The sequence below is a fragment of the Lissotriton helveticus genome, chromosome 2_1 (assembly GCF_964261635.1).
Source record: "Lissotriton helveticus chromosome 2_1, aLisHel1.1, whole genome shotgun sequence".
Taxonomy (NCBI): Eukaryota; Metazoa; Chordata; class Amphibia; order Caudata; family Salamandridae; genus Lissotriton; species Lissotriton helveticus.
In genome coordinates, this window is record NC_136059.1 from 1,645,572,941 (window position 1) to 1,645,595,665 (window position 22,725).

The following is a 22,725-nucleotide window of genomic DNA, read 5'->3' on the forward strand; positions in this document are numbered from 1 at the left end:
TTCAGCAACCTAGCTGATTGCACCTCACACCTCTTTCTTCCATTCTTACTATGATGAGCCACCCGACCTTCAGCAACCTAGCTTCTTGCACTTCACACCTCTTTCTTCCATTTTTACTCTGATGAGTCACCCGACCTTGCGAATCCTAGCTGCTTGCACTTCACACCTCTTTCTTCCATTTTTACTCTGATGAGCCACCCGACCTTCAGCAACCTAGCTGCTTGCACCTAACACCTCTTTCTTCCATTTTTACTCTGATGAGCCACCTGACTGTCATCAACCCAGATGCTTGCCCCTCACACCTCTTTCTTCCATTTTTACTCTGATGAGCCACCCGACCTTCAGCAGCCTAGCTGCTTGCACCTCACACCTCTTTCTTCCATTTTTACTCTGATGAGCCATCTGACCTTCAGCAATCTAGCTGCTTGTACCTCACACCTCTTTCTTCCATTTTTACTCCGATGAGCCACCCGACATTCAGCAACCTAGCTGCTTACACCTCACACCTCTTTCTTCCATTTTTACTCTGATGAGCCACCCGACCGTCAGCAATTAGCTGCTTGCACGTCACATCTCTTTCTTCCATTTTTACTCTGATGAGCCACCCGACCTTCAGCAACCTAGCTGCTTGCACCGCACACCTCTTTCTTCCATTCTTACTATGATGAGCCACCCGACCTTCAGCAACCTAGCTTCTTGCACTTCACACCTCTTTCTTCCATTTTTACTCTGACGAGCCATCTGACCTTCAGCAATCTAGCTGCTTGCACCTCACACCTCTTTCTTCCATTTTTACTCTGATGAGCCACCCGACCTTCAGCAACCTAGCTGATTGCACCTCACAACTCTTTCTTCTATTTTTACTCTGATGAGCCATCCGACCTTCATCAATCTAGCTGCTTGCTGCTTGCACCTCACACCTCTTCCATTTTTACTCTGATGAGTGACCCGACCTTGCGAATCCTAGCTGCTTGCACCTCACACCTCTTTCTTACATTTTTACTCTGATGAGCCACCCGACCTTCAGCAACCTAGCTGCTTGCACCTCACACCTCTTTCTTCCATTTTTACTCTGATGAGCCACCTGACCGTCATCAACCTAGCTGCTTGCACCTCACACCTCTTTCTTCCATTTTTACTCTAATGAGCCACCTGACCTTCAGCAGCCTAGCTGCTTGCACCTCACCCCTCTTTCTTCCATTTTTACTCTGATGAGCCATCTGACCTTCAGCAATCTAGCTGCTTGTACCTCACACCTCTTTCTTCCATTTTTACTCTGATGAGCCACCCGACATTCAGAAACCTAGCTGCTTGCACCTCACACCTCTTTCTTTCATTTTTACTCTGATGAGCCATCCGACCTTCAGCAATCTAGCTGCTTGCTGCTTGCACCTTGCACCTCTTTCATTTTTACTCAGATGAGCCACCCAATCTTCCGAATCCTAGCTGCTTGCACCTCACACCTCTTTCTTCCATCCACACATGTTTGAATACACGGCAATATGAGACATATTACAGTGAGACATTGTTGGACTTGGCCCTTTTTGCAGGGTCATCCCTGAACTTTTTTCCTTCTTCCTGTATTTTGTCTGACCTGTTTTTTGTTAGTTTTATGACTCTGGGCACTTTACCACTGCTGATCAGTGCGAAAGTGCATATGCTCTCTCTACTGTAAATTAATGTATGGATTAGTGATTCCATGATTGGCTTGTTTGGTTTGTTGTCAGCCCCTAGTGCAGTGCACCGAGTGTGCCCAGGGCTTGTAAATCCAAATACTGCTAGTGGGTTTGCAGCACTGGTTGTGCCACCCACAGAAACAGCCTTGTAAAATACGTCTCAGGTCTGCTATTGCAGAGCCTGTGTGCACTCTGGTACTGCTATGCTGACTGGGCAAGTGCACCCACTTGCCAGTCTCTAAACTTTCCCTTTTCTTCATATCAGACACCCCTATGGTAGGCCCAAGGGAAGGGTGCATTGTAAGTATAAGGCATGCCATGCCCTGGTGTGTGTGGCATGTCCTAATAGTGAATTACAGCCATTTTTCTCTATTGCAAGGCTACCTGTTCTCCATAGGTTAAAATGGGCAGTTAGATTATTACATTTTATAATCCTAATTGAATCAGGGAACATGGTAGAAATTCGAGTTTAGTATGCCTCAACTCAGAATGATAAAGTACATATTTTAGTGAAGTTGATTTTAACATTTTGTGTTTGAAAATACCACTTTTAGAAAGTAGGTATTTTCTTGTCTAACTATCCAAGCCTTTCAGTGCTACTGAGTGCTAAAGCGCGATAATAGAAATAAAACAAAATTGTGGTGTTTAAATTGTTTTTTGTGTAAATACTGGGACGACCAACACTTCCGACATTCTTACAGTGCTTGCATATATATCTCTTATATACAGGGACTGAACAAACTCAAAAGCATTTTTCTCTTATCCTCTTCCGTGCTCCCGTCCAACGGGAGCACCCCCTCCCCAGTGCTGCGAACGGCCAATGGCCGTCACAGCCCCGCCCACTCATTAGAACGCCTGCACCGCAGTTAAGGCGTTTAGTATGTGTTAGGTGATAATATGTGAGTCTTTGTGTCCCTTCCATTGCATCTAGGTGTAAGGCTTCCGACAGCTCCCAGCCAGGATACTCCATCAAAAAAAGGGTATGCACCTGTTACAACGCATTCGTTACTCCGCACTACCATTACAACGCGACTTTTATAACGCATACCATTACAACGCATTGCGCTGGGGGGCGCTATAGGATAGGGAATGGTATAATTTACTATCCAACACCTTCCCTAGGGTCCACGGGGACTGGAGTTAGAATAGTAAATTATACTTACCACTATCCAGCACCCCAAAGCGCTATGCGTTGTAATGGTATGCGTTGTAATGGTCGCGTTGTAATGGTAGGTAGTTGTAACGGTATGCGGAGTAACGTCATACATCCCAAAAATAAGCCTAATGGCCCCTTAACTTCGGCCTTTGTTACGGGCGCAGCTGGAATCTGATAAGTCCCCATCCCCGCCTGTACGGTGCTGCTCGGAACAAAAGCAGACAGCATGCATGTGCTGCTGAGAGTGTCCAAGTGTCAGAAAAGTGCACCTGGACCAGTTCAGCATATATCTGTGAATTACGGGAGAAGTAGGAGAGGAAGGTGGCACTTCACTGAAAGCAGTCATCTTTGCAGCAGGGTAGACAGCGTCTACTCAAAATAGCGGGTAGATGGTGTCTACCCACATCTACCCTCCACTCGAGCAGTGCAGGAGGCCATAATGAAGCTTTGTGAGAATGATGTCAGTCTCTCACCTTACGATGCGTTCTTGCTGGGAGTGCCTCACTATAATAATACAGTGTCCATTTTTGATTTGGTGAACGTCTCCACAATATGGTGAGGTTTGCAGACCTTGCTGTTTTAGTGCCTCCAACTGCCTTGATCTATCTGCTCAGCTTCACAATTATGCTTTTATGTAAGCATTTGAGATTCTGCTGGAAGGGGGTTCTGAAGGTAAACTTGAGAACTGTACATTTCCTTTGCAGTCAATGGACACTCAACAGTCCATGCACATCAATGTAACCACTACCTAAGTAAACTAACACAGCTGTTGGCCAATTAAACGCTCAGCTGCTGTAAAGAGGCTCATCTACAAAGGCACTCACTCAAAGCTCGCCTTCTGGGTAGCCTTTATTTGTCTGTTTTGTTATTAAATAGGCTCTGGCAGACATCCAGAACTGCTTCAAGCTAGACCCAAAAAAGTACCCTTACATAAGCATTAGGAAACTGCTAATCAAAAGGGAGATGTTTCATAGGAAATATTCAGTGTAGAAGATAGTGGCTTAGATTTTAAGCGTCTGTACATGAAATAAAACCACTATAAAACATATGGCTGTATGTAAGACTAACGTTAACAAAAATATCATGTGACGTAAATATCCCAGCGTAAATATAGTGTACATTGTTTGTAGATGTTCTAATATTGCCCCCAATGGGAAGATCATTTTGCAAACGATATTAAGGACAATATGTTTTTGGAAAACTATATTTAGGCCACGATAATCAAGCAGATTCAGAAAAGACCATTACATTATACCATTTCTAAAATTAAACTGGATTGTGGGTGTGCCACCAAATATTTGTTCTCATATTACCACATGTATCATTTTTTGTTATTTTTTTTTTTAATACAAGAGCACAATATGAGGCACCGGTCTGCAAAAGCAGGCAAACAGTGCTACAGTAAACAAAGTGCACACTGCCCTCCTATCCTAATTTAACAGCTGAAATTGTTGATAGTTTATTGACAGGCCGGGCATGTTAAGCTTTATGCAAACCATGCTGAGCATGAGTTGAAAAGTAAATAGATCCAGTGATTGGGAAATTAAATGCAATTCAACTGTTGTAGTTCACTTCAAAGGTGGTAAATGATAATTTTGTAAATTATCATTTACCATCAACACCTCCAGCAAACAGCTTCTTGTGCCTTTGAATCCTATACTATTGCAAGAGTACACAAGTGACCTTATTTTTGTAAGGCATGTTTCTGAATTATAGTTTTAAATTGTATTGTGTGCCACATCCCTCCTTATCCCCACCCCTTTTTCTGTCAGCATGGCACATTACAACATAACAAGGAAGAGGTAAAACCTATCGAAACAGAGTTGAGTGAAATGTGAAATATTGAAGGCTTTGCAAAACGGATGACGCACGGTGCACATTAGACACATTACGTCACCAGCCGCTGGAAGCACTATGGGTCTCAGAGGGAGTTCCAGGGTACAGATATATCACATAGGCATCACGCCACCTGTGTGTACCAAAGCAACTGCTGAGCACAGTGTGTGTCGGATTGACAAGCCGCAATACAGCAAAGCAGCCACATCAAACAGATCCCTAAAGGCACACAGGGCGGAGCCTAAATTCCCGACAAACCTACATACAATGGCATCAGACCTCAAATCAGGCCCTCATGCCCAGCAACAACATTTGCATAACTTCTATCTAATAGCCACACAGGAAATCCCCTGCAAGTATGTCGAGTGCAGGCAACCTATATTAATGCCTGCAAGTGAATTTTACCTTAGTTGCGTTTTGAACACATGGATTCCTTATGTGCATCAGTGTGGGTAGAGTTGTACTTTTTCTAAACGTATTTGTAAGCGTTTTAAAACAAGGACTCACATTTACAAACATTTTGGGCTGGGTTTAGCGGAAAATGTTAGTTTTTATCATTCACTTTCTAGTGCGAAACTTGTTTTGCGCTGGAAGGTTGCCTGAAAGTAACGCAAAGCACTGCCATGTCTGGCTTTAGCAAAATCATTTTTTTGCCCCCCCCACCCCGCCCCCATCGACTTCCTTCTCCTTGGATTTCCTCACTACCACTCTTCAACAGGGCCGGACTGGGAACCAATAATGGCCCTGGCAAGGTGCTCGACAGGAGGGGGGGGGGCGGGGTTGAGGGGTGCCGCTGAGCTCTTTGCCAGGGCCGGTTTTTGGCCGATTTTGTTACAGTGCTGATTTTGAAACTATCTTGCAAAAACGGCCCTGTAACAAAAACGGCCCCCAGGTGCCCCAAACCGCCCCCCCCCCACCCTTGCGGCGCACCGGGGATTGTCCGGTGCCCGCTACTGCCAGTCCGGCCGCGCTCTCCAACAGTGCACTCAACACTCCATAACCCTTCTCACATGCACTTCATTTGTTTTTTTTAGCGCTACTCATGCCAGTGTAGGGTGTCAGAGCACTGTACATCACACACACATAATACAGAGACAATGAATAATGCATGTATATCAGTCTATAGGAAAAGTTACAAAGGACAATGAGGATTATAAGGTGTAGGATTCACCTGTCATCCACACTTTTAGACGGTATATTGTAACAGTGTTTCGTCTGGAGAAGCACAAACTCAGGATTTAAAACATTCCGCAGTGGGTGGCATTACTAATAAGAATATATTTCTACCCAAACTAACCCTTTTTAGTCACATTAGGACAATGAATGACTAGGGGAAAAACACAACATTCTAACCGATAGCATGCACATGGCATTGAGTTCTTTGATGAAAGTTCGTAGGTCACTGTGCTATATTAGGATTGTACCTTCTGAACTGAGAGTAATAAAAGGATCTCTGTGACTAAAGTATTTACGCTCTGAGCTATCCACATAAAATACAGTTCTGTAATCTGTGTGGTACAGGTTCTTAACCATCTACACAACTTCATGATGACTCAAAACAGCCACTAGACAAAACTCTGACCTCTCTTCAGCAAGAACATAAATCACCAGAGTTATTATGGCATTTTTATTTCTGCCTGAAAACTGCTGAACACAAAAGGAACTCTGCAGCAGGTGCTTGTAAGTCCATAAGTTATTTCTAAACAGAGCCACCCCCGCCTTACTCTTCCTCAATGGGCATTCCATGGGTGGAACGTGGGCGATTTCATTCAACCACCCAGGGGTTTGATGCAAACTCATTCCACCAAAATAGCAGGATTTTGAGCCAAAATATACCACCACTTTTAAGCAGGTGTTAAAAAGGAGAAATACTTTTACTTCTACAAACTTTTCCCAATTTGCATATGTGCTGCATTGTACAGCACACATCAGAAGGAGGAAAACCTTTATAGTTTATCTAGGCATAGCATTCTGTGGCATAACATAGGCCCCCACAGCCCCTGCAGTGCGGGGAAAGGGCCTTGACCTCTAAGGGCCCCCTCTGCAAAAGTGGTAGGTGGCAGGCCGGGGACGGGTTCCCCCTTAATGTACTTTGCAGCGGGCCCCTTCAAGTTTTGTTACACCACTGACAGTATTTTGTACTGGAAAGGCCTTCCAGTACAAAACCTATGCTTGACATTACTCACACACCCTTGCACTATTGTGCACAGGTTTGAGTGTGATGCTAGGCAGCAATATTCTGTGCCAGCCCTAGAGAGAACAGCATAGTGCCATATCTCTGCAGATATGGTGCTTTCCTGTTCTCTCCCTGTCATGCAACACAGCGCAGAAACTTTGGGTGCTGGACTGCGTTCCATTACATCTATCTAAATCTGGGCCAAAGTGTCATACATCACTAATGAAAAATAGTAATAGTGCTAATATAGCCACCATCTTGCAGCATTTCACTTGCCACTCATGATGCTCCTTCAGTGTTTATAATAGTTATGAATAAGCGGAACAGAAAACACACTTAGCAGAGTCTCAGAGTAGTAACATAATTGAATTGAGTACAGTTTAATGCATATATTTCTGACTATGTTTCTTGTTAGTGTTTTATTGGTATATTTACTATTAGCGCCCTGACCGATGCATGCCCATCATCACATCGACAGTCATTACAGTGACAGCCATCACTTTAACATCACTTCAATAAATCCTTTATACCACCATTCACATTCAAGGCACTAGGGCCCAGAGAGATGGGACTAGGGTTATTATAGTAACACTGCCAGCTTAATGATTGGCAGGTCGAAGAACTTAGCCAGTTTAGCAGGTCGAAGAGCTTAGCCAATCCGATTTGATGTACAAAATAACAAAAAGCCCCACTCTAGCAAACATTTACCATGCCAATGTTGTAGAATGCAGTTATCCACCCAACCCTCCATTGATACAGATTTTATTTAATAAAACTTTTTAACCATGAATTACAATATGTATTCATAAAGAGCATCAAAGCTTCATACTTACTATGGCTCTACACCTCCTTCATCCAACATCTCCCCATTCACAGGGGGTTTCGATACCTATGTAACAATGGACAACATTATGCAAGGTCTCCCAACAGTAAACCTTCTGAACAGTAAAGATTCTGAAAGTCTTAGTACAACCTCAAGAATGTAGATGAGGAGTTCCTGAGGTCTGATGTATTCAGTTGTAGGATTCCATCTGGGCCCCTCCAGATAGAAGCATAAAAACAGAAAATGTATTAGGCTACACTAGGTTGTAGGAACTGCAGGCATCTACAGAGATAGGGCAGCAATTGCCAAATGAATGAAATGGGTGGTCAGTGTTCTATGGATTCTCAACACTGTGGGGCATACATGTATGCAGCATCGCACCACCCATAGTATCATCCTTCCATGTGCATGTTGCATTAATGTGGAATCTTAGTAGATGGAAAGATCAGTGCTTTGGAATGTGCTGCAGTGTAGGAAGATGGTAAGCACCTGTTTTAGTTGTTTGCAGTGGCAGCTGGTAATTTGAGCATGTAGGGGACAAGTGGGCCACACATGCACACTAGCTCACACCTGCTGTGCATTCACACAGGTGCACACACACAGCCATACACAACACTCACTCACAAATATTCATACATACACACACTTATGCACGCATGCACATACGCAAGCACGCATGCAGGCACCAACCGTTAAATAACATAACACTTATCTGCTGCAGCTGTCGGGGAAGGAAGCCTCGGAGGTCCCAGGAAGGTTGAAATTGGTGCCTTCTCTCAGGTCTGAGGCTATCTGTGACATTCCCCCTCATTATAAAGGGGAGGCCCTCAAGGCACTTTTGCCAGGCTGCGGAGGTCATTCCCACAGGGCTGTGAAATCCTTAGCCTGACAAAGTTCAGCTCAGGTAGCCAGATGCCTGCACATTTAGCCCCACGTACAGCACCTGGCTGCCTGACCCGAGCAAGAAGATTGTCTGCCAGGCTGACCTTTGCTCAGATTGACAGACAGTTTCTTGGGGAAAAAGGACGCGGCTGCGTGTTTGACAGGATGAATGTAAGTAATAAGTAGTAACAGTGGCATGACTGAGGGAAACCAGCAGTTTGGAAGATATATGTTTCTCTGCCTAGAAAATGGACCGTAGGAGTCAGGTGACACATTAATCCAATTAAAGTCAGCACTAATACACAGCCAGTTTGGTGTCAATGGTATATAGTTGAGCAAGAACCAAGAGCTGACATGCAGCAACACAAGAGGAATTTAATAAGGAGCAGAGTAAAAGTGCTGCTGTCCAATAATAAGCAACCTGGGGGCATATTATCAAGACTGACGATACAATTATCGCCACTTTAGCGGCAGAAAACTGCTGCTAAAATGGCGATAATGGGCTTGATAATATGCTCTATGGAATTCCAATTGAAGCCCACGTTAGATGTGAAGGACATCTAACCTGAGCTTCAATTGGAATACCATAGAGTATATTATCAAGCCCATTATCGCCGTTATAGCAGCAGTTTTCTGCAGCTAAAACGGCTTTAATTGTATCGTCAGTCTTGATAATATGCCCCCTAATTACGTAACATACTACACAAGCCTGTATCTACCATACTGTAAACAAACTAAAGTCTGACAGAAGGATCATGGAAATCCACCTGCACACCAGCACAATATCTTATTACTCAAATTACTGGTGATATTCTAACACAGGGCCGAGATAAGCATATCTGACACACTAAAGCAGCATGATGAATGAACAGGCGCAGTGCAAGAACTGGGCTTAGAAAATACACCTAAAAGTTCCTTGTTAGATAGTATTGAAATGGAATTACCTAAAATATATATGTATGTATCATTCCACTGGATTCCCCTCAAGGAAAACACCGGGGGCCTCATGTATGAGAAATGACGCATCGCTGCGTGGAAGCAGCGATGCGTCACTTCTCAGTGCGCACTCCTTGCGTCATGATTGATGCGTCATATTTATAATATGACGCATCATGTTGCAAGGAGTTACAGATACGTCAGTATTTCTGACGTATCTGTAGGCGCAAAATGACGCATTGCTGGAGTGTGTCACAAAAGTGACGCAACTCCAGCAATGTGTACTTTCACATGGGCAAGTCCCATGTTGTTAGTGCCTGCGTTAGTCTTACGCCTGCCATGAAGCAGACGTAAGATTTTGACACATTAGCGGCCAAGAAATGGCACAGTGAAATCTTATAGATTTCACTGCGTCACTTCCATGACCCTTTCTTGCGTCAGAACTCCCCCCTTGCATACATTATACCTGGCGCAGGTATAATGTGGCTCAGGGGTTTACAAAGTGACGCATCTACGTAGATGCGTCACTTTGTAAATATGGTGCAACAAGGCGCATTTTTTACGCCACTGGTGCGTCACAAAAAGTGATGCACAGGCGGCGTAAAAGTGGCGCACAGCCTCATAAATGAGGCCTCAGCACTTCAGGATCTTCCCCTTAACAAGTTTATTCAGGTAGGCGATTCGGTATCAGCCTCTCTCAAACATGGTTGTGTACTACCACTGGGCCTGGGTGTAATTTCAATTACTACGGCATAATTGACATAATTTGGTAATTCTGCATTACTCTTGTCAAGCGGAATCACTGATTGTAGTGCAACAACGCCACGTCACCTAACCGATTCTCCCATTCAGGGAAAACTGGACTGCAGGAATCCAAGCTGCACTGAAACAGGTCTAGAGTGCAAGCGCACGTATTCATTGGTAAACGCGAACATTCAGCGGTAATTTGAGAATGCGAGTGGCAGTACTTTAATGTAGGAAGTCATGGGGCAGCATTTCCAGTAGATTTTCTACTTGAGCGGCCGGAAAATCAGCTCCAAATGTATTTTCGGGTTGAAATTTTACCCAATAACACTGTTTGGGTATTTTGTCAGCATAAAATGCTTTTTTTTTTTAAATGAGAAGGTTGTGCCATAGGGACTGGGAAACTACTGTACATACAGTAGCAACTTCATGTTCCTATCCTGAAGACTAATCCCACTGCTTTGTCCAGCCGTTGGTCCCTTTTGAGTTGGATTTTGGAGGGAAAGTATCACTTTCCCTCTCTTTGTCTGCCATTCCTGTTGTATTCATGTCATTAGAATCCTAACGTTTTGGGGCAAATTAAGTAAGTTCAATGCAGCACTTTGGAAGAAAAGTCTGTTGTTTGAGGGATGGGGTGCATGAGTATTTTGTGTTCCTTGTGTTTTTTTTTGGACCCTTGTTGGTAGGTGGTCTGGTGTTCGAGCTGGGGTAATGTACCTGTGTGGGATAGGATTACCTTTTAAAGAGGAAAAGGCAGGAAAATAATGTTTGCGATTTCTTGATGCTGGCGGCTTAAGGCTACATCAAATATGATTTTTCACCATTTCTTTGTGTGTTTTTTTGGTGCACATGCATCAACATAAATACCGATTGCAAACATGCCAATTCGCAGAATCGGGCCCTTTGCAACCGGTATTTAGACAATTGGGATGCATCAACCCAAAACCCATTCGCAATATAGGTAATCACAAATTTTGAGATTACCTAAATTGTGAATGCTTTTAGGGAATCGCAAACTACGATTCCCTATTTGGGATGCATCAAAGCCTTTCCTAAATGCGACTTCACATTTAGGAAATGCTATTTACCATCAACTGCAAGTTGATGGTAATTTGCAAAAACTCTGAAAAATAAACAAAAGTGCATTTTTCAAAGTGCCATGTGGCACACACATATGCCCTTTGGGCATATGTGTGCGCCACAGGAGCATACATGCCAAATTTGGGGGTGCATCAGGGTGGCCTTTAAGGCCCCCTAACACCCTTCAGATTGCTAGCGCAATTTGCGAGTTCCTATTTGGTACTTACAAATTGCAAATGGCCTCCCGTTCATTCCTATGGGCCTCTAGGCCCATTGAAATGAATGGGAAGGCAGGCATTCCTTAATTGCGAATCGCAATTTGCGATTCAGAATTAAGGAATGTGTAGGAATCGCAAATATTTTTGCAAAACCTACAAATTCAAATTTGCTTTATTCGAGGTTAACTCATAAAAGCATTTACAAACAATGATAAAACCGTTAAAAATCATTTATGTTTAAAAATAAAGCTGAAAGTTGATATAAATACATCAATTGCATTATCGGGTAACATTTTACAGATAAAATACAATACAAACACTCTGGCTATACCTCATCTGTAATCATCTGTCTAGAAACTTTTGTCTAATGGACCATGACCAACCGAGGAATTTAGCTGTGGCTGTTACTGTAGGCAGTAAAGAACTGGTACACATCGGGGTAAGCCAGATGCGTCTGGGCTCTGCATACGTCTTACATGCAAATAGGAAGTGACCAACTGTTTCTTCATGTGCTCCACAGGATGGGCAAGAACTATTCGAACCTACATGCATAGGCAATTGCGATTCCTTAATATCAATTCCTTAATAATCGCTGCTAAGGAATCGCAATTGCTTAGCTTGATGCATGTGCCCCTTAATTTCATAACTGATTTTCTAACCATTTTACAGTAGTATTGTTCTACTGTTTGGGTCCTAGTTTGCCCTTCACTAGGCCTTGGGTGTATTTTTGATGTATGTTATGTTTCAAAGTCTCACTACTGTGGAGCTACAGGCTTTTGAAAAACATTTGGGGGTGTGGATGGCTGTAGATTAAATGTAAAAAGTAGGTTGTTTAATGTTTTGCATGCATGTGGCTTTTTTTCATTTTTTTTCATTTGGTATCCTTTTCTTTTTAATCTTAGTATAATTGTCTCATTTCTGATGTTGCATCACATCAATAGACTGTTTCAAGCGTTATTAATGTTCATCTGTTAAACACATCACAGTTTTCAAGATCGATGTATTACTGAAGACGTCCAGTCTCACGAAGGAGTGCAGTTTGGGAACACTGTTTTTTTGTTGTTTTTTTTGTTGATAGAAGCAAAACTTTATCTGTCATGTTTTTCAATTTACGTCTCCAGTACAGTAAATCCAGCAAGGTACAAACATACAACATAATCGCTCTATTCATGAAAATCCTCATATCAATTCCAGCAATCGGCCGGCTGCATAACAGTAGCGAGGATTATGGAGGGCACTTATCTGCCCCTTGCGTAGTTACATTGTCAGTTAAATCTTATTGAACTATATGGGAACTCCCCTCCCCCCACTCCCTCAGCCCCCAACCCTTCCCCCAAACTCCCCCTCCCTCCCCTTCTCCCGCTGCCGGGTCCAGAAAAGAATAAAAATAGGGTCTGTGCCACATGCTCCCTATAGATGCATGTGGCTGTTGCTGATAATATCTGCGCAATGCCACAAGTAGATTTTTCTGAGAGGGGAATGTGTACCAGGCAGGACAGGGCAACTGTGTTTTTTGTTCTCCATGGCCTTCCTTTGATGGCCATACAGCAGTTGCCATTTTGTGTAAACATTATGTGTTTACTATAGGCTGCCATGTATTCCTTTTTTTGCTCTGTGCCCTTTCTTTGCTGGCCATGCGGCAGTGGCCATTTTTGTGAAGACATTGCAGGCCTGATTCACAAAGGTAAACTTACACTTTTGTGCAAGTTTACGATTGTTTCCTATTCACAAAGGATTTATGAATAGTATCTTTACGAGTGCAGTCTCCACACATAATTTTGTATCTTTTTATGTGCATAGACTCCATAATCGTAAAGACACTACTCGTTAATCTCTTCATGAATAGAAAACAATCTTAAACTTACCCAAAAGAGTAAGTTTACCTTTGTAAATCAGGCCCTATGTGCGTTTGCCGTAAGCTGCCACATGTTCTTTGTTCTCCATGGCCTTTATTTGCGGGCCTTACGATGGTGGCCATTTTCTGTATCCAGTGTGTGTGGTAACAATGGCAATTTTGTCTTTGTTCTCTATGACTTCAAATTTTCTGGCCATGTGGAGACTGCAATTTTGTAGAGCTGGTTAGTGTGTGTTTGGTGACCATTTTGTCTTTGTACTCCATGCCTTTGTCTTCAATGGCCATGTGGAACACAGACATAATTTCGACCTCACAAATATCGACATACACAAATATCGAGTCAAAAATATAGACTAGACAAAATATCGACCAGACATAATATCGACTACAAAAATATCGATTACTATCGATATTAATAGCAAAAATATCGATTCGAAAATATAGACTAGACATAATATCGAGTAGATAGAATATAGACAACAAAAATATGTCAAATTAGGTGTTTTATAATTTGTAATAATTGTGTAATATAAATCTGTAGCGGGTTGTGGGTTTATAGGGGAATAGGGTGGGAAGTAATTTAAATATAATTATATAAATATGTAATATAATAGTAATTGTTAATTAATTAATAATTGTTAATTAATGTAATTATAATTGGTAATTAATAATAATTGAATAATTGATAAATCATTACTTTTGACTATATATTTTTTTTAGCGGGTTGTGGGTTTATTGGGGAATAGGGTGGGAAGTAATTTAAATATAATTATATAAATATGTAATATAATAGTAATTGTTAATTAATTAATAATTGTTAATTAATTAAATTATAATTGGTAATTAATAATAATTGAATAATTGATAAATCATTACTTTTTACTATATTTTTTTTTTTAGCGGGTTGTGGGTTTATAGGGGAATAGGGTGGGAAGTAATTTAAATATAATTATATAAATATGTAAGATAATAGTAATTGTTAATTAATTAATAATTGTTAATTAATTTAATTATAATTGGTAATTAATAATAATTGAATAATTGATAAATTATTACTTTTTACTATATTTTTTTTGCGGGTTGTGGGTTTATAGGGGAATAGGGTGGGAAGTAATTTAAATATAATTATATAAATATTTAATATAATAGTAATTGTTAATTAATTAATAATTGTTAATTAATTAAATTATAATTGGTAATTAATAATAATTGAATAATTGATAAATCATTACTTTTTACTATATTTTTTTTTAGCGGGTTGTGGGTTTATAGGAGAATAGGGTGGGAAGTAATTTAAATTTAATTAATTACATATGTAAATTAATAATAATTGTTAATTAATTATTATTTGGTAAATAATTAAAATATAATTGGTAATTATAAATATTTAAAGAATAAATAAATAATAATTAGTAAATTAATTTCTGTAGTGGGTTGTGAGTTTATAGGGGGATAGGGTGGGGAGTAATTTAATAATAACTAATTAAATATGTTAATTAATTAAATTTGTTAATTAATTAATAATTGACCATTAAATAAAATGTACTTAGTAAATAAAAGTAATTGGTTTTGGAAATTAAATTTAAGTTTTGGGTTTTTGGGTAAAGGGGTATTTTTAGGGTTCAGGGTCAGTTTTTAGTTTTTGGGTAAAGGGGTATTTTTAGGGTTCAGGGTCAGTTTTGGGTTTTTGGGTAAAGGGGTATTTTTAGGGTTCAGGGTCAGGTTTGGGTTTTTGGGTAAAGGGGTATTTTTTGGGTTCAGGGTCAGTTTTTAGTTTTTGGGTTAAGGGGTATTTTTAGGGTTCAAGGTCAGTTTTTAATTTTTAGGTAAAGGGGTATTTTTAGGGTTCAGGGTCAGTTTTTAGTTTTTGGGTAAAGGGGTATTTTTAGGGTTCAGGGTCAGTTTTTAGTTTTTGGGTAAAGGGGTATTTTTAGGGTTCAGGGTCAGTTTTTAGTTTTCGGGTAAATGGGTATTTTTAGGGTTCAGGGTCAGTTTTGGGTTTTTGGGGTACAGGGGTACAGTGTAAAAATAAAGTAAAATTAAATTAATTTAATGAAATGAAATGAAATGAAATTATATTATATTAATATGATTATTTAATAATATGTATATATATATATATATATATATATATATATATATATATACATATATATATATATATATATATGTGTGTATTATTTTTGGTGATATAATTTTTTTATTTATATTAATTATTTATTAATATTACATTTATGTAATAATTATTTCTAAGTTTATATTAAATATATTTATATATATTATTTTTAACTTAATTTTAAGACATTTAAAAAAATCGATATTTTTACTGTCGATATTTTTGTAAGTCGATATTTTGGAGTCGATATTTTGGTACTTACCTGTTTGAAGATAGGCTGTCGATATTTTGTATTTCGATATTTTTGACTCGATATTTGTGTATGTCGATTTTTTGATTTCGATATTCTGTCAGTGATTCGGCCATGTGGTAGATGAGATGGCTTCCAGCATTTTGTGCAGCCAGTGTGTGCTTCAATCCCTTTATTCCACTTTTAAAAGCCCTTTCCTAGGACTATTGATAGAAGAAGTCTTTGACATTTTTGCTCATTTATTTCCTTTTTGCTAATATATTTATTTGTGCTTGTGATTGACAGTAGTATAATGTGATTTTGTTTTTTTAATATATATTTTGTAATCATTTTCCTGTCTCCCCATGCCTTCCATAGAATCTCCATGGGCTCTAAGCCTGGGGGGTCACTCACCAGCAATTATTTAATGCATTTTTTTTGCATGCCTCTTATAGGAGACTAACCAGACATTATGAAACGTATTTTGTTTCCCTGCATCTCCTGCCTCCTATAGAGTTCCACTTCCCCCCATGGCTCTGGAGGAACACAAATACATTTTTCTTTGTATTTCTGTAGCATTTGGGATGATGACTTCACTTGTGTCACGTAGGCTACATTCTTCTTATTACACACGTTTCCATGATTTTGTTTCTTGCTTAGCCTGCAGGTGCTGCAGAAGACAACAACCAGTACTAAAGTTCCTGAAGGAATAAGCTGACACTGACACAGAGCCATCCACTGCTAAGTGTTTCTGTTCATGGTGCTAAGTGCTAACTGCTAGTGCGAAGAATATGGCTTCAAAGAAGGAGGTTCCTGCAAATAAAGTGACCAGTCGAGAGGAGAAGAAGCAAGTTGCCAGAGCCACCACTTGCGTCAAGCTCTCATCCTTTTTCTCAGGAAATATGGTATACCTGCTGCAGCCTTTTCAATGCAGAAAAAGGCTGAGATTCCATCAACAAAAGCACCACCAACACCAAAACATAAGGCCATGTCCCTCAGCACTGCAGGCACGGCAGTTATGGAGAGCAATGTATCTGAATTGAAACTGTCTAAGCCCCAAACAGCATAATTGAAAGACAGTGGATAATAGGAGCCATAGTCAGCAACATATCTTCTTGACATAGGAGCAGAACAGGAGGTTGAGGTTCTTACTGAGCAAGATATTGTTGAGAAAACTGCTCCTTGCCCATCAGCTTCACAATCTCCAGCAAAGAGAAGAGTAATTCCCGTTCTTCTCCAAGGCCCCTTTCTGATGATCTGTACATGGATTGGACCTCGGCTGAGTGTGAGAGACAAGGGAAATGGAAGCTTCTTCAAAGCCTTGCAAGTGAAGAAGTTGGTCATGATGACGACGATCCAGCGATCATCAGTGTGGAGAGTGTTTCAGAGGATGTACAGATCCCCTCTATTCAACCTGCTCAGTTTCATCTAAGCTCAGCATCACAGCCGGCTCATATATTTGCAAAACCCCAGAAACTTGCAGCGGCCACCACCTCAACCCTTACCTCAGCTGAAGCATGCCAAATAAAAACAATACAACCACCTAGCTTTACCTCCCGTTATTCAGTTTCTGGCACAATAAGAACGCTCTCCTCCCTAGTTTGGGACTTCTTTACAATTAGCCAACATGAGGATAACATTGCAATATGGTCTGTTTGCCTCAAGAAAGTTTGTCATGGTAAGCCAGGTGGGCACTATGGTACTGGAGGCCAACTGTCACATTTGAAAAAGCAAACCACAATCATGTGGGAAGAGCATCTCAATAGCATAGCTGCTGCTGATGAGCGAGAACGAGTAGCTGAAGTGAAGGAAGAAGGCAGTCAGAGGGAAGAGGAGGAAGAAGAGGATGGCAGCAGCATCACACAGAGCAGCAGACGTAGCCTCCCCCATTGTATCCAAACCTCACCTACAACAACCTGTGCATGGCACAAGCCACAACGGCATACAGCATCTTCCACACCAAAGTGCCCAATTAACTTACCTTCTGCTGGTGCCTGTAGGTTCTATGCAGCAGAAGTACCACAAGGAAAACAGTCTACTATTAATTGTATGTTTACCAAGGAGGTACTGTACTACCAAAACCTTGCTAAAATGTTAGTGCAAGATCTACTCCCTCTTTTCTCATGGAATGAGTCAACTTCCTAGAACTTGTGGACGCACTCTGCCCAAAATGGAAGGATCCAAGCTAGAGCTATTTTGCCGGAGTGGCTGTACCAGCACTGTATCATAAAGTGCTGCAATTAGTTGGCAATGCTATCAAGAAGAGCGTTGTTCAGATGATCCGCCTCACAAGGGTCATGTGGATCAAATATTAGGCAACAGATTATATGTGCATCATTGCACACTGGTCTCTTTACAAGCAATAAGGCAAAGACTAGCTCTGGTCTTACTGTGGAGGATCCTTTTCGGGGTATTAGGCAGCATGCAACAGTTGCGATGTTCGTCAAGGAGAAATCACAAACAGCTAGCAACATCTTGGAAGAGTTTTATACAAAGGTTCTAAAATAGCTTAAACCCAGAGGTCTCACAATTGGACTTATTGCTACTGACAGTGGCAGTAATATAATTAAAGTCATGGCTTATGCTGGATATTTCAGAGTCCTGTGTTTGGCCTATTAAATCAATCTAATTGTGCATGACTTTAAAAAAAAGAAGAGGTAGTCCGCAACATACTGGTCACCTGCCTAAACATATGCACTCATTTCAGTCACACATTCAAAGCCCGGAAGCAGACGAGTATCCTTCCGCTTAATAATAAACTACTTGTAAAAGCTGTTGCACAGGAGGTACCAACTAGGGTTTGGCATAACTTGCGTAATTCAGTGTAGCGTAATCAAGAGCTAAATGTGCATCTGGGGCAGGATTTCCCCTAACTTACTGCCTGCATTTAGCTCTATTTTCGTAGAGCAAAATGCCACTTGGCATCCAAGATATGCCTGAGAATGCATTCTGCACTAGGAAATTACACTAAATTAGCTCTTGGGATAGGACTTTCCCCCCAACCTACTCTCATATTTTTAACATTATTTGCTTAGCACAAAATTCACCCACATGTTTAAAATGGGCACGAGGATGCACTATACACTAAGAAATAGCTCCAAATGAAGTAGAACACGAAGAGCAAATGCATGCGGCTGTTCGCAATTACTAATGTGCTCTTGCTGTAGGATTTTTTACCCCCAAATTACTAATAATTACGCAGGCAGGAGTAATTAGTTAAATTACACCAGGGCCTGGTACCATCACATTGGAACGTACAACATGCTAGAACACCTGCTTCAACAGCGCAAATATATCAATGAATATGTAATTCAAAGGAGAGAGGGGATGCAACTGAAAATGGAGGTGGACAAATGGGGACTACTGGAGTGCATGATACAAAGGCTACTTCCTTTCGAGATTATGACTCGTTGTTGCATGGACTAGAGGAGTAGTTGAAATAGGTGGAACACATGTTCTCCAGTGTCAATGAAGAAGAATCTTCTTTGGTGAATAGCTTAATCCTTTGCTTGAACATTAATAAAGGCTGCAAAAAGAGATTGCGTCCTCCAAAGACTACATGTGTGACACAATACTGAATTCACAATACAAAAAAGCTCTGGCCACTTTAATTCCTTTTACTGAAACAATGTCTTTGTTCACAAGACGTGTATTGTCAGTAAAGTGATGATCTAGAAGAAGAAAGACAGAAAATTCAAAGCCGGGGCAGAAGTGCAGCCATCAACCTCCACACAGAGTGGTGCTGTTGGCTCGCAGTCTCCGCAGCAGCAGCCAGAACCATTGCCCGCTACTCCAAAACCCAAAGCAACAAGCTCCCAGCAGACTTCTGCAATGGGTGGTTTTATTCAGCAATATTTAAGTCAAGTGCAGAGGCTCAGGCACAGCAAGTGGCAGCACCAATATCAATTCTGAAAATGTTTTAAAGCTATCTGGATGACCCAACAGAGGTATACCTGGACCAAAACACATAGATCTATTAAAATGGCAAGAGGGCACAGTGGCCAGAGCTCAGTAGGCTTACATTAAAATAGCCTACATGTCTGGTTGCCAGTGTTTATTCGCAGTGTGTTTTTAGTGCAGCTGAGGCAGTTATCACAGTCAGAAGGGCCAATATCTCGCCTCAAAATGTGGAAAGACTGGTGATGATTAACATGAACAAACACTTCATTTCAAAGAAGTATAGTACTCCTGAAACAATGGAGGAGGACAAGGGCAATTGGTCTGACATCTCAAGTTTAGTCGCTGATTATCCTCAGGGTGACCACCCTTAGTTTTAGGACGAACTCTACTTTCTAGACTAATGCATGAGAACTTGAATAAGAGGACTGCTTAAAAAACGTATATAGATATATAAATGGTGTGCATCTTACTTACACAGGCAGCATATTGTAAATAATAAACTGAAATAGAGTGGTCCAGTGTGCATTGCACAAATAGTCAATCAAGAAGAACCCAGCAACAACTTGGCCTAGGTTGGCTGAGAGGTGAGAGCTGAGAAAGACTGATTTAACCTTCAGTTCAACCACTGACTTTAAAAGTAGCCAAAGGTCAAGCACAAGTCAGGAGTACACGTGGTTGGCCAGATTCCACCAACTATTTCACAGGATGGACGCCGTTACTCCGACATGAAGTTGGTACCCAGTGAAACATGTTGAATGTGTCCCGGTCTAATTTGCAGACCCCGGGTCACATTCAGCAGTGCCTGCATTTTGTCAGCTTTCCATTCAGACCATTACAGAATAATGGGGTAACCCACACAGCTGAGGGACCTGGGAACTGTGTGATACAAGCAACAAAAACGGTCCAATTTGACAATATCTGGACAAGGGATACACCTTATTATAGCCTTATATCGGCTATTGAAGGCCCGCTGAATCGTTAAAGGCCCGAGCCGAAGGCAAGGGACTTTAACAAAACAGGGGGACTTTAATAGCCGTATAGCCCTGCTACGAAGGGCTATAAGGCTATTAGAACATTCTGCCACTAGAGGTCAGAATGTTCTAACAAATTAAACAAAGGGTTCTCGAAGCTCGAGGAGATATAAATCCCCTCGAACTTTGAGAAGCCTTTGTAGAACATTGGAATGTTGCTCTGCGGGCCTTTACCGGCCCGTAGAAGCGGGGAGCACTCAATTTTCTGCAATGGAGCTCCCAACATTCCAATGTTCTAATATTTAGTATATCTTGATCCTACGCAAGTAATCAAAAAGAACCTCCAAACCTGATGGTAAGGTGGTAAGTATGCTTTCCAAAAAACAAGGGAAGAGAACAAAAGAAAATTACATCACACACAGACGCAATTGAAATTCAAATACTTCAAATTGTATTGAAAAACAGCAGTATATACATATTTACATTTAATAGTTGCTCCATTATGTGATCAAAAATATGCTCAAAGGAAGTGTTCATGCATTTGTGATAGCAAGAGAGAAAGGAAAATCAACAATTTCATTCAAGTCACTAATGGTCATACAACATTACAATAGGACGGGGAACGTCGTTTACGACGCAACTTTTAGCACGCAGTGCTATTACAACGCGGTCTTTAAATCGCATTCTATTACAACGCATGACTCTGGGGGGCGCTCAAGGATAGGGAATACTTTTAATTTACTATCCAACACCTTCCCTAGTGTCAACGGGGACTGGTGTTGGAATAGTAAATTAAAATATTCACTATCCAACACCCCTTTCTGTTATGCGTTGTAAAAGAATGCTTTATAAAAACCGCGTTGTTACAGCATGCGTGCTAAAAGCATGCGTTGTAACAACGTACATCGCAATAGGACTGTCTGTTAGACTGACAAATAGCTAATTCTACATCCATAAACATAGAGATAAGTGCTTGAATCATAATTGCCTCACAGAGGATAGTGTATACAGTCCGTGCTGAGGTGATTGTCAACGTTTCAAGCCGAGACTAGGGGAAAGCCCAATTGAAACTCTAGATGCAGGTCTCCATCAGGACAGAGATACCCAATTAGGGAAAGTGGAGCAACATATGAGGGAGGATACATATCATTAAAATATAGAAGTATGGGTGAATAAAAACCTGGACTCTTTTCCTAGCGTGCAAAAACTCACCTGGAGTTACCATGTGGTCAAAGATATAACCCACCATTCATTAATTCAGCAAAGACCAGCCCGCTCTTCATCTACAAGGCAAAAGACATCTAGCTGCTGTAAGAATGACAGGCTAACAAGAAAGGATGCCAATACTGATATATTAATTTAACGCACCTCATGGCGACCAAAGAAGAAAAGAAATTCAAAACTGGGAAATGCTATTAATAGCTATTTATTTTTAATTAATTTAAAGGATTCCAAAAATGACGCTTAGTACATTCTAAATTAAAAATTTGCAAACGCAAAATTAAATGATAGAACACAAAAAAGGAGAGTAAAATCTCAATCACCACTTCAAATCTCATACGTATCACAGTCATCCCACTCACATTCACATTCAAACATTTCAGACAACAATATTTCCACAATGAAAGTGGAACAATAAACACAAAAAGATGAAATATAAACAGTCTGCTCAGGTTATGAAATTTATATAAATGATTTCAATCAATAACCAACTGAAATGGTTTCTTTTAAATGATCAGTTATAATTCAACACACAATTTCAGATGAAAAATGGTATACAGAAAATTCAAGTGCAAAATACATTGACACAAGAAAAATACAAGGCAGACTGAAGGAGAGGGCCTACGCGTTTCGAATCCCTACAACTCAAAAAAGGGATTCTCCTCAGGGCCAGGGGACTTTCTGAAAAATAAACAGAAACAAACAACTAAGTAGGTATTCTTTGTCTAATGTACAAGAGCACTAGCGAGCACTGCTACACCAACATGATCACATTGCTTACCCTCAGTAGTAAATAGAGTGCAGAAGGTTCCTCAAAGAGTGAAAGGGGAGAATGACAGGAGCACATCCATTCCTAAAGGGGGCCTAAAAAGTATATTAATGACAGCGCTCCCAACTGACTAGTAA